This window comes from Melanerpes formicivorus, unplaced genomic scaffold (assembly GCF_026170545.1).
Source record: "Melanerpes formicivorus ecotype bairdi unplaced genomic scaffold, bMelFor1.0.p_v2 SCAF_2, whole genome shotgun sequence".
In the NCBI taxonomy this organism is placed as follows: domain Eukaryota; kingdom Metazoa; phylum Chordata; class Aves; order Piciformes; family Picidae; genus Melanerpes; species Melanerpes formicivorus.
This window is the reverse complement of record NW_027142354.1, coordinates 45,549,719-45,566,317: the sequence shown is the minus strand read 5'-3', so window position 1 is coordinate 45,566,317 and position 16,599 is coordinate 45,549,719. Positions and strand designations below refer to the sequence as shown.

General features: G+C 39.7%; 1 protein-coding gene and 1 long non-coding RNA gene across 3 annotated transcripts in view; one reads left to right on the top strand and one right to left on the bottom strand.

The window, feature by feature from the left end:
• Positions 1 to 16,599, top strand: part of SLIT3 (slit guidance ligand 3) — a 517,496-nt gene that overhangs the window by 180,206 nt on the left and 320,691 nt on the right. The gene's annotated exons all lie outside the window — the stretch shown is intronic.
• Positions 359 to 1,958, bottom strand: LOC137445826 (uncharacterized). The gene is made up of 3 exons (XR_010988497.1): positions 1,861 to 1,958; positions 1,654 to 1,769; positions 359 to 521 (listed from the first exon to the last, which is right to left on the bottom strand). It is a non-coding gene; the product is annotated as an uncharacterized lncRNA (long non-coding RNA).

Here is a 16,599-nt window from a genome sequence, read left to right as displayed (position 1 = left end):
AAAACTACTTTTTAATGTCACATGATATCTGGAGGGTGCTCCACAGAGCAGACCATCTGCTGTAATGGTTGCACATGCATTTAACTTTCCTAGCTGAAGTGTTTTAAGTTACACTCCAAAGGCCTATTACTTTGTCTGATTTTGGAGGAAGTTTGCCTCAACATCTCAGTATGGAATCTTTGCTTCTGAAATACAAAATGCTTGATTACAATAGGCAATAAATAAGTGCATTGTTATCATATTGTTACTTCTATATCTCATTTGTGTAGAGTTGCTTGGAAAATTCAAATCTTTAACCATTTCAGAAGCTAAAAACTGTTGAACACTGAGCATAGAATTCTAAGGACATGCAGTTGAGTTGCTTCCAGGAGAGGGCAGTAGTGTCATGCATAGCATGGATGGTGGCCTTCAAGCGCCAGCTGCTGGGCGAGACATCATTTCTGATGTCTGTGTTGTCCTTGGTGTACAGAAGAGAAGATCTGTTTTGCCCCTTTGTCTGTACACTCCTCTTCATGATATGCCTGTGAAAAAAGAAGCCCAGAAGTTCCTGTCATCCAACACAATTCAAACCCTTTCAGGGGTAAGATCTGCCCAAGTACTGTGTAGTTGCACAGAAGGCAGTGCCTTTTGCCTACACTACACTGTTAATCCTGTTTAACGCACTGGACCTGTGTTTGCATGCCTAGCTTTGTAACTCGTGTCAAAGTCCTCACCAGCAGAATGTAGTACTTGAGGCGTTAGGTGGGTAGTAGGGAGCCTGGAGCTGGGAGTACTTTACCTGGACACATGCCCATTCGATGTCCTGGAATAATTCCTGGAGTCCCTGTGTACTTTTTGTCTGTACATTAGTATCCAGAGTATGTTGTCTGCAGTATATTTTTGACAGCATTCACTTTTGGAGTTGCTGGTTTGTATTTAAAAATGCAATCCTATTTAGCAAGTGACTTCCTTTCAGTTTTGGTATGTCATGCTCAGGTGTCCATGTAGGTCCTGTTATATCCCACAGAAGTCTCTGAGGAGAAGGCTGCAGGAGTGTCTGCCCTCTCCCAGCAAACAGGAAAGCTCATGTTGTCATGTCCCTGCCAACTTAAACACCCTGCAAACTGCTCCTGTTCACTGCCTCACTTTATCTGTCCAGATGGCAAATACTGCTGAGTAGTGGCTAGTTCTCAAACCACACTGGGTTGGACTGCTTGTGCTCAGTGCCATTTGGAGGATTTAAGAGCTGAATATATGGATACTTTACAAGACTTCACATCTTACTACCTCATTGTGTATACTGCCAGTGTTATCTGTTAGACAAATAGTGATGACAGAATAGTTCCTTTTCCTTTACTATCATTCGGTTGTGGTTACAACTGCCTGAATGCAACTGCAGACTAGACTGTAGTGGTAAGAGGAAATCTGGGGAATGTGGCATGAGGGAGACATAAGTGGTTAAAAAGATGAACTGTGAGCTTAATACCTCTAAGTAGCCAACAAGAACAGTACTATAATAACCCTTTATGTTCCCAGCTTATCCTGGTGTGGGGTCTTGGCACAGTAGTCAAGGAGCCTGCCAGAGTACCTATTGAAGAGGCAGTCCAAATGAATCACAGTCTCTGAAGTGGGACACTTGATACCATGACACTCATTAATTTCTTGTTCACTTACCCTTCATGCCACTGCACTTGCAAGTGAGGTGTCTTAGAGCTAAGCTATGGCACCTTTATCTCCAGAGCTGCAGCAGATCCCTCCTCCTGGAACACCCACCAAAAGACGTTCTCTGTCTGTTAACAAGAGGCACAGAAATATGTTGGAGTAAAGAAAAAAAAACAAAAACAAAATCCAAAACCCATCCCCCCAGTAACCAAGACTGACCTTATTCTTTTCTGAGAACAAGCTGTTTTTTGCAACTGCTCTGTATTTGTTTTATATAAAGTTCTCAGCTGGTTAAAAATGAAGTTGAGTGCCTACAGATGAACGTGGTTCCAATAGACATGCAGAGAAAAACTCCTGCAGATAGCACCACAGAGAGATTTAACATAAAGTTAGAAACCCCATGTTACTGGTTGCTGAGAACAAATGGAAAAAGAAATACTGATGCCACATGGATCAGCTCTGCGTTGTGGGAAAAATGTTGACTTACCCCCAAATGATGAGGAGAAGAAACCAGGAGTGCTCCAGGAGCTGCAATGCTGAAGGAAGAGGCTGACAACTACCCCTGGGGAGGGAGGCAAGAGAAATCTTGAGCAGCACACAACCCAGGAAAAGCTGATCTGCTGTAGTGGGGCTTGTGGCTGCTAGGTGCATGCAGCAGTTTAAGCCTCTGTGAGTCTGCTAATGGCATGAAGTTAAAACTTGGCCAATTTGTAGCTTCACACAGTGAGCAGTGGCATTTGTGTTGTCTCTTCACTGGGGAACAAGATAGATGTTGTTTGCCTTATACAGGTTTAATAGGAAGCAACGGAAAAAAATAATCCTTGTTTTTCATCACTTCTGTGTCCACAGATACTATCAATGGGAGCATCTTTGAGGAGCATCCATTGTCAGGTCAACAGATCACTCAGTCCCAGGCACATGAGAGCTCTTAATTTATTGTAAGCTTTTGTTTTCCTAGACAAAAATAATTGTTGAGCTTGGAGTTTTAGAATGTCTTGAGTACATTACAGCACCCACATCCTACTGAATCACACTGTGTGTAGGCTCTTGGCAGGAGTGACTTCACATCTGGTTTAAAATTTTTGAATCTCTCTTAATATAATAAAGATAATGTTTATGAGCCTTTAAAACTGTGGTGTGGGAAAGGGTCGGCTGACTGCTGAAAAGCTGGTGTGATGGTGAAAACGAAATAACAAGAATAGACATGGTCTGTATTATAAAAACATGTCTGACATGAAAACAATGGCGGCTTCTAATCCTTTAAGGCTGTGACTAGGGTTTGTCCTGTAGATGCTGCCTTCAACTTCATTTAACTTTGGCTTAGAAAGGGAAAGACTATACAAATAGAATAAGTTGCTCTTTGGTGGGATAACTTGTGATGCTGTGTTACTATCAAAGGGAGCAAGCAACTGAGAGCATAGCTGTAGGGCAGCTTCTCAGCACAGCAGCTTCTGTGAGCTTGAGTGTAGACTTTGCTGATTTAGCTGTTAATCAGCTAGAGGAGATGAAGGCACTAACCTAGACATCCAGTGAGGAGCAAAAGGATAATTGCTGAATACATTCAATATGGGGATTTGAATGCAGTCACTAATAGTTGTGGGTGAAGAATTATGAATTCTGTATAGCCTGCTGTGCTGATGCACATGAAGAAAATGTTAACTGGGTGATGCAATCCAGACCAGGATAATTAGCATGCAACTAGACTTTGTTCAAACACACGTGGAGTCATTATTCAGTTTAGTAAATGAAAGCAGTTTTTGGATTCACCATTCAGCAATCCTTCTTCTCCTTAACAACAAAGTATCTTTCCCTCCTGTGTTACACTTTCAAGAAAACAGTGGGAAAACTGAATTTATACTGTCTGTCCTCTACTGATTCGCCTGTTTTGCTGTAACCCACTCATCAAGCTCTGCAAGGTGTCAGGAACACTTCCTTTTTAGTCAGCTAATTAAACAGCAAAGTTAGTTACACCTACACAAAAGGGAAGAGATTTGATTAAAGTCTGTATTTGGCGAAACAAATGTTCTATGTTGATGAGCCTTCTTTTCTAAAAAGAGACCAATTGTATGTTTTTATTGGGGAAAAAAGCATTCAGTGAAATCGTTTTTACATCCTAATACTTCATTCCAGAATCCATGTCATTTTCCCGAGGATTTTTCGATAACAACTAAAGTGAGTACTGCCTGTTGCACGGTTGGCTATCGAAAATCACTGCCAGACCTTGTTTTAAAGTTTAGAATTTCCAGTCTCAGTCACTATCGGTTACCAGGCTGCTGAAGCAACTAGAAGCTGGATCCCAGAGTGGGTTCAGGGACAGTTTTTTACCTTCCTGCATTACAGAATCTCTAGAACACCCTAAAATATGCAGTATAATCTAATGGTTTTCTCTGCACCTGCTGGAGATTTCCATCTCCTTCTTGTGTAAGCAGATTGGAAGGGTTTTCCCTAGGAGAAGTGGAGCTGTTTTCGTAAATGAGTTTTTCTTCTTGCATTTTTATGTGTCTCACTGTCTGAAAAAGGTGTAACACTGATGCTTTGGTTTTAATACTGAGTCAGGAAAGCTGTGGTTTGCCAAAATGGTTTCTTTCAAGATTGTATTTTAGATTACATGCCTTTTTTAATAAAGGAAATTTTAAAAATGATTGTGTGAAGTACAAAAGCCATTTTGACACTGTGATTTCACTCTCTGTGGTGTTGCTGACTGTGAAGCATTTTGCTCAGTGTAGCTCTGGCTTGGCTCCTGGCACGACCATATGTGAGTGTGTATCAAGGAATGGATCTGGCAGACAAAAACCAAAGGGTTTTTGTTCTCTTGCAAGAACCTGTGGAACCAGAGCCCGTCATGTGCTTTCCACAAATGTGCTCTGCACTTGGATAGGACTTTCTTAGCCCTTTGAGAAGGTGAGACGGAGTACTGTAATTATTGTAGCTCTGTAATGATTACAGAGTACTGTAATTACTATAGGCTATAAGGGGTCAAGATGTTGTTATAAACATAATGGAATTGGAAAACTTATTTGTTTATAGCAAAGCATCACAAGAAGGATCTTAGATGTGTTTAAGGTAAACAAACAGAAATGGATGTCTGAGGTTAACCTATGCCTCAGAGCCATCATTTTCCTTGGGATTGCCCCAGTTGTTTGGTAAATTTAATCTTCTTTCATGTTATTGGTTAAATTAAAAAAATTGAGAAATGTGAAACTAGAAATGTTGGTGTTCTAGACATAATAAATGACATAACTCAAAACCCAAGCCAAGCTTAGATAGCAAGTCTGCTCATGTAATGACCAACAGTTTTCTGTAGGACTTGCAAGCAGTTACTTGGTTGTTTTACAGGTTAATGTCAACTGCCATGTTCTGTGGCATAGCTTTCTACTTGTATATGAGCATAAATTCCTTGCTGCTACTATTTACAGAATTATTTGAAAATTATCTATTTAAATCATTCTTTTGAATTTATACACTTCATGCAGCCACAGTGTCAGTACCTTCATTTGGTATCTTCAGGTCCTAGCAGTGAGTTAGCAAGTCCAGCGCTTGAAATGCAGAATAAGCAGAACTAAATAATCACTAGCTTCTAATTCTGACAGAAAAGATACCATCTGTGTTTCCAAGCCAAACATTACATTTTACAGGAGCAAGCTTGCTTCATCCAGAGGGGATCCATAGCTGTCAAGTGATGAATGTTACTCATTAACAGGTGGCCTTCCACATTTGTAGTTGTTGCTGATCAGATGGTATATTGCCCACGTTGTGTCATGGACCACCGTGTGCTAGAACAAGGAGGTAAAACCAACAGAAATGTATCATTACTTTTTTTTTTCTTTCAGTGATGGCAATAGCCTCACTAAATAAATATTGAAAGAACCCAGACAGCAATACTTCTCTGCTTGGAGACCAAAACCTAATGTTTTGTTGGTTCAGTTCAGTTAATAAATAGTTGTTGGTCAGATAGAAAAGATAATTCCTTCAGTGGTTGTGATAGAAATGTTTCTGAAGATCTGTATTCCAGCCACTGACCAGAAATTTCCATCCTTCCTGAACGTTACTCATTCTTCGGCTCATGACATGAAATAGCGCCTTCAGAAGATGACGGATGGTGGTGGTGAGGGGGACTGAGTGTTACCCTCAAGAGAGCAGGGCTCTAGAAGAGCAGGGCAGGACTGTGGAGCAGGGCAGCACAGCTGGCAGATGGATGGGTGGATGGTGCTGGCTTGAAAGGACTGAGCGCAGGAACTGGCTGCTTCAGTGTTTTATTAACTTATGGATACTTAGTCTCCTACAGAGCTGGGATAAGACGAAGCTATCCCAGCTTCTCTTGCAAAAACCTCAGTAGGAAATGAAGGATGGGACAATCAGTTGGCTGTTCTTGGCAGAGCAATAAAATGGGTGGAGGATCATATTACACGTGCCTGAATTAGCAAGGAAAATCATCTCTTGAAACCTAAAATAAAGCACAGAACCTGAAAGTGTGCTGTACCTGGCTGCTGCTTGCTTTGTGCTGCCTGCTGATGCCCTGCTAAACATTAGGGAGGCAAGAATGACATATGAAATTAAAACAGATACTTTGGCACTATTTTCCTACTACATTATTATTTGTGCATTTCAGTGTTTCCATTTTAAGAGGTCTTTCTTTTATAGAATAAATTGCCAAGCTTTAAATAATTTCCCTGTGGTAAAAATGTGACATAATTAATATCACTATAGGAGCACTTGTGTGATATTTCAGTCAAAGCATACAATTGCTATAGGACTATTTGTAAATTGTAGTAGCAGCAGAAAAATCAATTAGTTACTTGTTACAAAAAATCGTTACCTCAACTGCATTTTGTTTTTCTCTTTGTTTGCTTTATGCAGAACAAGGATGACAAGAAAATTAAGTTACCACTCCGGTACTTGTTTCTCGGATGAACAATTATATTTGTTACCAAATTCATGCCAATATTCACAATTTCATTATTTTACAGTGCAATGCATGAGGCCAAATGCTACAGCTAGAAAGACTGGGAGTTTATGGTCATGCCTCTCAAGTCTCTTACCATATTTTAATTATTTATTCATTCTACAGTGGTGAATATATCCAGTTTTTTGGTGGCTTTTTTTTGGTTTGTTTTTTTGCTGTTGTTTGTTTTAGGGTTTTTTGTTTGGGTGTGTTTGTGTGGGGTTTGTTTGTTTGTTGTTTGTTTGTTGAGGTTTTTTGGTAGATGGTGGGGAAAGGAGCCAGTTTATAGTTCAATTGGATATCAGATACCGTAATATTTCAATAGAGTTTGAAAGGAGACTGGATTGCTATTGAATCATTTATTACATATACAACTCTGTTTTACATATATGAAATAAAATTTTAAACACAGAAAATTACAGAATGCTTAGGTTGGAGAGGACCTTAGAGATCCTCTACTCCAACCTCCCTGCCACGGGCAGGGACACCTCTCAACTACATTCGGCTGCTCAAGACCTCATCCAGCCTGGACTGGAACACCTCCAAAAGGAGGCATTCACAACCAATCCTGGGCAGCCTGTTCCAGAGTCCTGCCACCCTCGTACTGAAGAACTTCTTCCTAAGATCCAGTCTAACCCTACTCTCCCTCAGCTCAAAACCATTCCCCCTTGTCCGGTTGCTAGACACCCTTAAGAAAAGTCCCTCTCCAGCGTTCCTGTTGGATCCCTTCAGGTGTTGGAAGGCAGCTCTAAGGTCCCCCCAGAATCTTCTCCTCTCAGGGCTAAACAACCTGATCTAAGGAGGAACTTGTTTTCCATAAAGACAGTTGTGCAGTGGACCCCAGGCTGCCCAGACAGATTATGAAGTCTCTGTCCTTGAGGGTTTTAAAGACCAGACAGGATAATGCTGTGAACAATCATGTCTTACCTCAAAGCTGGCCCAGCTTTAGACTAGGGGCGATCCAGGCTTCTCTTCCAACCTGAGTTAGCCCGTGTCTCTTGGGTCTTGTGTGGAGAGTGGGAGGAGATGAAGAGCCTATTTCTGTTGTTGCTTGCTGTAGTACGCACAAGAAGATAGTGCTCTAAAGACCCAGACATTTGTTCTGGCATAACTTTTTTTACTGGTCCAAAATAGTTTTCCCATACATTCCTTATGATTTAATGTTATTTCTGTCCCTGTAAATACTCTTAGTAGAAAGTCATGCAATTAACTGAGTCATCCACATTAGTCACTCCATTTTTATTGTATGAAGAGATTTCCTTACATTTTACTTTGCTTATTTTGTTGTGACCCTTCTGAAATGACACATTTTCATCCTGAGAGAAACAGAGAAATGGCCAGTGAGTTTTGGGTTTATAATGCACTGGGGTTTAAATTACTTTCTCAGCTAATTAGTTTCTGAGCTCACAAACTGATGTCTAAAGCAGTCCTACTCAGTAAGAATTTGTCTTGCCTTCTCAGTATGCTTGGCTTTCATTATGAAACTAGAACTCTGACTTTCTGATGCAAACCTAGCAGCATGATAACTTTTTGCTTTGGTGGTTTTGGGTTTTGTATTTTGGTGGGGGTTTTTTTGGGTTTGGTTTGTTGTGGTGGTTTTTTTTTTGTTTGTTTTTGCCCCTTTTTTTGGTGATGGTTTTTGTTTGTCTGTTTTGGTTGGTTTGGGTTTTTTTTTTTCAGTATACTTCCTCCCCCCCCCAAAAAAAAAAATTCTTTCAAGTTGTCTTCATCTGTTTTGAGAAATTTAAAGAATTGCTTTAATCTGGGATGGTTGTCTGTTGTGACTGAGTGGGTTATTCTATCAGCTACACAGCCACACAATGAGAAGGAATGCTTGTGGTGGAGGTGACAGCATTAGTATGGCATGCTTGAACCCTCACCCATGGCACCAAAGTGTTGGACTTTATACACTGATCACTCTGTCAGGGAAGGGCAATATGCATCATTGAGAATGTATCGGTCCTTTGGAATTCAGATGAGTATCTAGTTCAGTGATTGATTGTGATTAAGAGTCGGGAGAAAATAAGTAACTCCAGGCATTGCAATTCTGATTAAGTGATTTGTTTGTACACTGGTAATTCCCAGTGGGTTAAAATGGAGACACTCTTCCTCTCTACAGCTACCTGAAAGGAGCTGGCTTAGTACCAAATGGTTGAACAAGAGAAAATGGCCTCAAGCTGTGCCAGGGAAGGTTTAGATTGGTTATTAGGAACAATTTATTTACTGAAAGACGGGTAAGGCATTGGAACAGGCTGCCCAGGGAGGTGGTGGAGTCACCATCCCTGGAATCATAGAATCATAGAATCAATAAGGTTGGAAAAGACCTCAAAGATCATCTAGTCCAACCTGTCACCCAAGACCTCATGCTACTAAACCATGGCACCAAGGTGTTCAAAAAGTGCGTAGACGTGGCATGTTGGGATGTGGTTTAGTGGCCATGGTGGTGTTAGGTAGACAGTTGGGCTCAATGGTCTTAGAGGTCTTTTCCAACCAAACCAATTCCATGTTTCTGTGTGTCAATTGATTGTATTTGGGACACATTCCTGTGTGTTAATGAGTCACCTTAAATACTTCTACTGTAATTGCAATATTTTAAAATATTGTTTATATTTGGTAAGCAGTAAAATCAAACTTTTCCTAATTACAAGGGTTGAAAGTGATTTAAAAAGGAGGTTCAATTGGAGTGGCAGTTTGCTTTGGTTACGGTGGGGAGGTTATTGTTGTTTCTTTTTGTTTGGGGGGGGGGGGGGGGGGGGGTCCACAGCAAATCTCATCTCAACTTTGGTGATGTTCATGTGGCATCAAGACCTTGGCTTTGATTCAAGCAGCTAGGTTGAATGATAGTGTAATAGTACTGATACCAGTATTGCCTTTGAAAACATCTGGTCCCATGAGCAAGACCTCTCCGAGCTGCTTAGACTAAAGCTTTCCATACTTTAGATGTCAGTATTTTTTTGCCACCTCTGAGCCATAGTACAATGCTTATTTGAAGGGACAGTTTAATATAGTATAAAAAAGATTGGCAATCATGCACTGTTTATCCTGCATGTGTGAGTGATGGTTCAGTGCTTAATATACAATGTATATCCTTTTTAAAGGCTCAGAAGAGGTACATTTTGGTATTAAAAGCTCATATAAATTAGTACTAGATAAGTCTAGTCTATGTTATCCAAGAGATCAGATTTCACAAACACAGCAGTCCATTCTGCTCTAAAATCTATGGATTTCTCATTTGAATTCCAGGGGTTTGGGTTGTGCCATTCATCTGAATTTTGACTTGAGTAGTGGTCTCCTTTCTGCTGGCCTTGTAGTCTGAGAATTCTTGCATTCAATTACCAATTTAGCCAAATACTTGTAATACAAAGGAAAAACACTAGTTTCATTTGCTCATGTTGAATGGAAAAGTTTGATTCATTTCACACATTTTGCCATGAAATAGGACTGGGAGACTTGGTTCTGGGAGGTGCAGAAGGTGTCAGGCAGGCACTAGAACCACTAGTGCAGATGATTCTTAGTAGTCTTCTTTGAAATGACAAAATTTAATATTTTAGCCTTTTTCCATTTCACTCAGAACTGTGTGTTGCTGCTGGGTATGTATGGATAGGGAGAAAACCAGTCCTTTATATGCTTCCCTCAAAAGTCCCAGTTGAGTCGCTTGCTTTAGATTTTTATTAATGTTATTTACATTAGCAGTTGATATGTTCAATTCTTCCAGTACTCTCAATACCCATGAATTTCTTTGGACAGAACCTATGTGGCTTGTTCCACTGAGTATAAGGCTTATCAGAGGAAATTAGAAATGTGCTAAGAGGATCTTGATGAAGTTGCTCAGCTGCTCACCCCAGCAGCACTGGAGCTTGCTCAAGGCATATGTGTGCCTTTTTTGTATGTCCCCATAAATATTTCTCTGCAGATGTAAGCGTCTCCTGGATATTGCATTGGGAGTAATTTACAGATGTCTGGTAGATCAGTTTACTTTGTAGCCTCATATACTCTTTCACCAGATGACTTGAAGCCTGTTTTCAAAGCGATGCTTGAGTACACAAAACAGAGGGAAGCCACTTGCTCAGTGGCTTTTATCAGCAGAAAGAAACAAATGAATTTTGGGTTACTTAAAAATGCAAAACTGTTTGAAGACTGAATTTCCAAGGAAAGGGAAGTTGAATATCTGTATAATGAGTTATGCAAGCTTCTGGCTAGAGACTTGTAGGCTTTACTGTATGTATACTTTCTAAATTTCATTCAGGTGCAATGAGAGGAATACAGAGTTTTATGTATTAGAGCTCACTGAAAATTAATCTGTGAATAACTCTTTTTCTGTCTGCTATTGAGATATCATGAATTCTATTAAAGAGCAATAGAAACTTCTAAAAATCCAAACAAAAATTACAGATTAAACCAAGCCCAAAGCTATTCAGTAATTAGATCGTGAATCTTTCCTTGAATAATTCCTTTCCTTCCTTCCTGAATTCCTTCCTTCCTGAATTCCTTCGTAAGTTCTGTCCTACCTGAATTCCTTCTGAACTTGTTCCATAATGATTGTTTTAGAAATAATAGTCAGTAATAACAGTTAGTATGTTGAACACTGTGAAAATACAGTGAACTGAAATAGTAGGGTGCAAGTGAGGGAGTAACCAACTTAGAATTATTCAATTTAAAGGAAAAATAGTCAAACCTAGGCTACTTTTATGGCTGGAAATGGTAATCTTAAGCATTGGCAATGGGAAGACTTGCCCAATGCGTTTGTGATTCCCATGCCTTCTCCACCCAGAGTCTAGGGAGCAACAGGAAAAACAAAACAAAAAGCAAAACCACAAAACTACAACAGCAAAGTAAATAAGCAAAGGTTTGCAAAGCAACAGTTGTATAGCTCAGAACTGTCCATCATCAGTGATACAAAATGTAGCCAAGAATGAGATTTTGTAGCAGATGCTGTGAAAATCAACTGTTTTAAGCAGAGATAGCTATTTAAACATCTTACTACAGAACTGAGTATTTGTAGCAAATCTTCAGATACCACAATAAAAAAAAAAGCCCTGATGGTGTTGCCTGCAATGTAATGGCAAACTGACAGCCCACTTTACTGGTGACACCAAGCTCTTTGCCATTTTTTCTACGTATAAAGATGGTTCATCACTGCTCTTCTACGTGACCACATGCAGAGGGCTGAGGTTAAGTATCTGACAGGAGCGCATTTAAAGCTTGCTTTTGAAGGAAGAAAGTGCAAGCACTCTCACAAATTGAATCAATCCATGGTTCTAGGGCTACTGCATATTGTGCTTGTCATCTTTGCGAAATATTTGTCCTCCTTGGTGACAGAGCTGCCTTAGAGCCCACACAGAAATATTTCTAGCTGCACCACTTGAAAAGTGCACTCTCTTCTCGTTATTTCAGTTCTGTCATAGTTCTCTTTTATACAATTAAATCATACAACTAAATTTCATGCAGTTAAAGGGAGGGGGAAGGAGGATGAGGGCAAGAATGCCTTTTTCTACTGGATTTTTTTGGGAATCCCTGTCTTTGCAAATAATTTCATGGAGTCTAAAGTTAGACTAAACAGTGTATTAGAAATGTATCATTGTATGGAAGATTGCTTCTGCCTTGGTAAACAAAGAGGGGATAGAGTTGCTCTTTGTTTGATGTGCCTTTTAGCTTCACATAGTACATTTAATTCTTCCCAGAACATACTCTCATACTAATACAGCTCTTTTGAAGGTTTTATTCAATGTCTGTGTCCAAATTACAAAGTGGTTACTAGGCACACACACACAAACACACATAAAGAGCTCACCACCAGGCTTTCTGCTGTTGTTTAAAGCAAGCAAAACATTTATCCTGCTTTTCTCTTCTGCCTCGCAATTCAGAGCACAGCATGGTTTTATTAGTTGGTTGATTGCAGTTTTAAGTCCTTTCCCTTCTACTCCATCACTTCTTGTTTTTCTATGAGGTTCACGCACCATCAAAATCCTAGTGGGAATGAGACCAGAGGGCAATGTTGCTGAAGAGCTTTGGGGGTAGAGCTGTAGAGAGAAGGGAAGGGGCTTTAATACTGACAAGGAAGAGAATCTTGGACAGCACTTTTGGGGGAGAGTTAAAAGATTATTAAAAGACAATAAATTTACTTAACAGGGACTAATCTACTGGGACTGAACTTCATATCCTGTTTTGGGATAATATATTTCCTTCTGTGCTCTGGAATGAATCTGTCATCTCAAGTCTAATAATGAGAGGCAGAGGATTTTTAATCTCTGACCCCCCTTCCATATAATCTAATAAAGGCTGGTTTCTTTATTTTATTTGGAGGCTAGCTTATTAAACTTGTTCTTACTTCACTTCTGAAAAACACAGTTCAGGATTTTGCATTTTCAAGTCTTTAAAAATGGAATTGGGATTTTATCTAATTTGGGACAGTAATGTACTTGCAAAGTATTTGTTACAGTCCTCCATTCAGAGCAGAGTTGTTTATCTCTGAGCATCTCTGTTGAAATGCAGAGATGAGAAGCAGAGGCAGGCAATGTTGTTTGCACATTCTTGGCTCCACATTGTCACTGGATTCCTTCTGACTGGGGTAGACAGAGGCAGGAGACCTAAAGCTGGCGTGTGACTTTCTGTAGCAGGGAATGATTGTTATGTGGGAAGCTGAGTGGGCTCTCAAATGTGGTAACCACATGCATAATTAGCTATAAAATCACAAAAGTTGTCCTTCTCCTTCCAAGTGGCTGCTTCTCGTGTGGCAGTGATTACAGCTGCCATGGAAATGCCACACCACTGACCTGACACATTGACTTTGCCAAGCCAGTTGGTCCTCTGCAATTTGTTGAAAAAAAAGCTCTCCTCAACTCTTGGGAAGCCCCAAAACATGCTTTGAGTATAAATCACTCTGCGGGCCTGCGGGAGTTATTTGTTCCAAGGAACACAGTGGAAGGTCACACTGAGATCACTCGCTTCTTGATATACTGGATTAAGGCGGAGTCAATAAAATATAGCAAAGTACAAGGTTGGCTTTCTGACTGCAAATGTAGAAAGAAAATACAGCAGGAAGAAAACCAAGCTCTTTTCTTAAAGTTCTGTGTGAAATTTAGGTCTGTATTAAGGCCGCATTAATTGACATCTCCTAAGGACTCCTGTCCAAAGGATGTCTCCAGCAAGCAGTGCAAACCAGCCAGTCTCTGCTCATCACAGACATGTATCTCTGATATTCAAAGCACTTCTGAGATTTCTGCCTCCTACATGAGCATGGTAAACAGGCTCTTTCTATAAAAAGTCTTTTTATATAACTTATTTTTAGCTCCAGAGATTTTTTAACTTTTTTATTACTAAAGGACCAAACACACCAGGGGATGAATTTCAGATTTGTCACTGTGAATTACAGAGACTGAATTAGAATAATGCAGGCCTTGCAAGTAGCCATGCAATCAAATTCTGTCAAAAATAAGAGTATTGTCTTGACAGTAATTAAGAACTTACTTTCACACCTTCCAGGAGCTCAAATCTAAGCTGACATCTCTTGAAACTATGAAGTATGGAAGTGGTTATTTTCTATTTCATCTTCCAGGTTGCTGTATCCTATGTTCAGTTTATGTTCTGGACATTTAGGTTTGCTCTGTAGATAATGCAGAGGTGTGGGAGCTTCAAGTCCCTTGCAGTATGATTGCACAGTTTATGTACTATGTCATTTAGTCCTTCCAAAAAGGTGCTTTAGAAAACTTGGGCATAGCTAATACAGCACATTTATTCTGAGAGTTTAAATTACTGGTATTAACAGAAAGGACAGGAGAAAAATGACAGTCAAAATTTACCACACTCATGTGCTAGAGTCCAGATGCTCAGGAAAGCTGGTGATGGCTTTGCAATAAGTGAAGTGGAGCTATGCTACTTGAAACTGGCCTTTCAGTCTGAGCCCTGTATATTGGACATGCATGAACAAGTGTGGCTCTTCTGTGACTTTCTAGGTGACTTTTTTGTGGTTAGTATTGGATTAGTGAATTAACAAAATCTTGGATTTAAAAATAGAATTAATTTAGAGATGCCAGTCCTCTAGGGAACACGATTAAAATGTGAATATTTTGTTATAATCACTGATTTCCATAGTAACAGCAAGTCATACTCATCAGATTCCCCAGTCTCTTTTCTATCCTACTGTTACCTTGTTGTTGAACAGCTTTCCTCTTCAGAGCAAAACCAAATAACTCTTCTTTTCCATTAGCTCTAACAGGTCCAGTAATTAGAACAGTAAATTTTGTCTAGTAAATAGAGCATGTACTTAGCTGTGGTACTGCTGGTTTTACAGCAGAAGAAAAATGGTGACAATGGCAGTTGTAGAAGTGATAGCAGGGGTTTTGTCTAATTTAAACAGCAATTATGAAAAAAATACTGTTTTGCTTCATCTTGATAAATGGCATATTATGTATGCCTCTACTATATAGTGTTTTGTCTTGAGAGAGGCTTTTATGAAAACATTTTACATTTGCTCCTTCATTTTGATCGTGGAAGTGGAAGAAAAAGCAGATAGATGAAAATTGACTATTCATGCGTGGTAATGAGCAAAAGTGCAGGTTGGAAGAAAGACGGTGATTCTTCATTGGGAAAGGTGATTTTCCATAGCAGAGAGACATGAACACTGGATTAGAACATCTGGAATGTTTGTCTTATCCCCATTAATCTTGAAAGTCAATCTTCTGACTTCTGTGGATTTATTTTTCCCCCTTTTTTAGCACTCTGAGTCACTAGATCGTCTGCTTCATTATACACATTAGTACATCACACTCCATAAATCCAAATCCTAATTGCTATTCTCATGAATGTAGCTATTATTTCTGGGCTTTCTGCCTGTCTCAATTCATATTTTACCTTTTCTCCCCCCATTTATTATAGAGGTTCCAAAGTTATCTGTTTGCTTAGTAACAAAGACCTGAAGCCATATCAGCGACCTCTAGGAGGTTGGAAGCTTCGTTCAAATTAGGCAGACTTTCAAATTGCATTTCTGAAGAGTTCTTTGAACTGTTGCTAGACAGTAAAATTGCTTTTCACACCCTCTCTCTTTCTTTAAAAAAATTAAAGGAAGGAAAAAGGGAAACCAAGTCACAGGTGGGAAGCAAGCCACCCTGTGTCACCTCTGTGAGCTGCCTCTCTGGGCTGCAGGGCTTTTAACTGGGCTCTTGGGGTAGGTGCTTGTATATCTTGTGCTTGTTCTATGAGTAAATAAATTACTTGAGTCTCCAGGGCCTTTCAACAGCACTATAAATTCTTACTATCCAGACAAAACCAAAACCTATTTCACATCAGATCTTTTGTTTCTTTTATGTTTGGTTGTTTTGTTTTGTTTTGTTTGGGGTTTTGGGGGTTTTTTGGGGGTTGGTTTTGGTTTGGGGTTTTGTGGGGGTTTTTGGGGGGGTTGTTTGTTTGTTTGTGGGATTTTTGGTTGGTTGTTTTTTCTTTTTTTTTTCCTTTAAATTCTTTTAAGGCCAAATAGAATTGCCTGAAATATGAAAACATTCAAGTGGATTTTGTTCTGCCTCCCTGCTTGGTCTTCTGTAGTTAATTGGGTAACACTCTGAAGCACACAGGGTTTTTAAAGAAGGAAAGAAATGAGTGTGACTCAGCATCCCTCATGTACACCACAAATACTATGAAGGGCTTAAAAATGCAGTTTGAAGTGCATTTTCATAAGCTAAGATCTCATTTTGTTGTTGAGAATGTTTGTTTGACTAACATCACAGTAGGAGGGGAAAGAAAAGTGGTTTATGCTTTATGGTTTTCCCCTTAATAGGTAGTAGAAGAAGCAGGTGTCTTCCTCATGCTGGATGTCACTTTGCAAAGCATTTCTCATGAAGACACAGGCTTGCACTACTCAGTTCTGAACTTTTATATGGTGTAACTGTTTGAGTGTTCTGGAAAAGAGGAGGCTGAGGGGAGACCTTACTGCTCTCTACAGCTACCTGACAGAAGGTTGGAGTGAGGCTTGGTGTTGGTCTCTTTTGGTCTCTTCTCCCAAGTAACTAGTGGTAGAAAGAGAG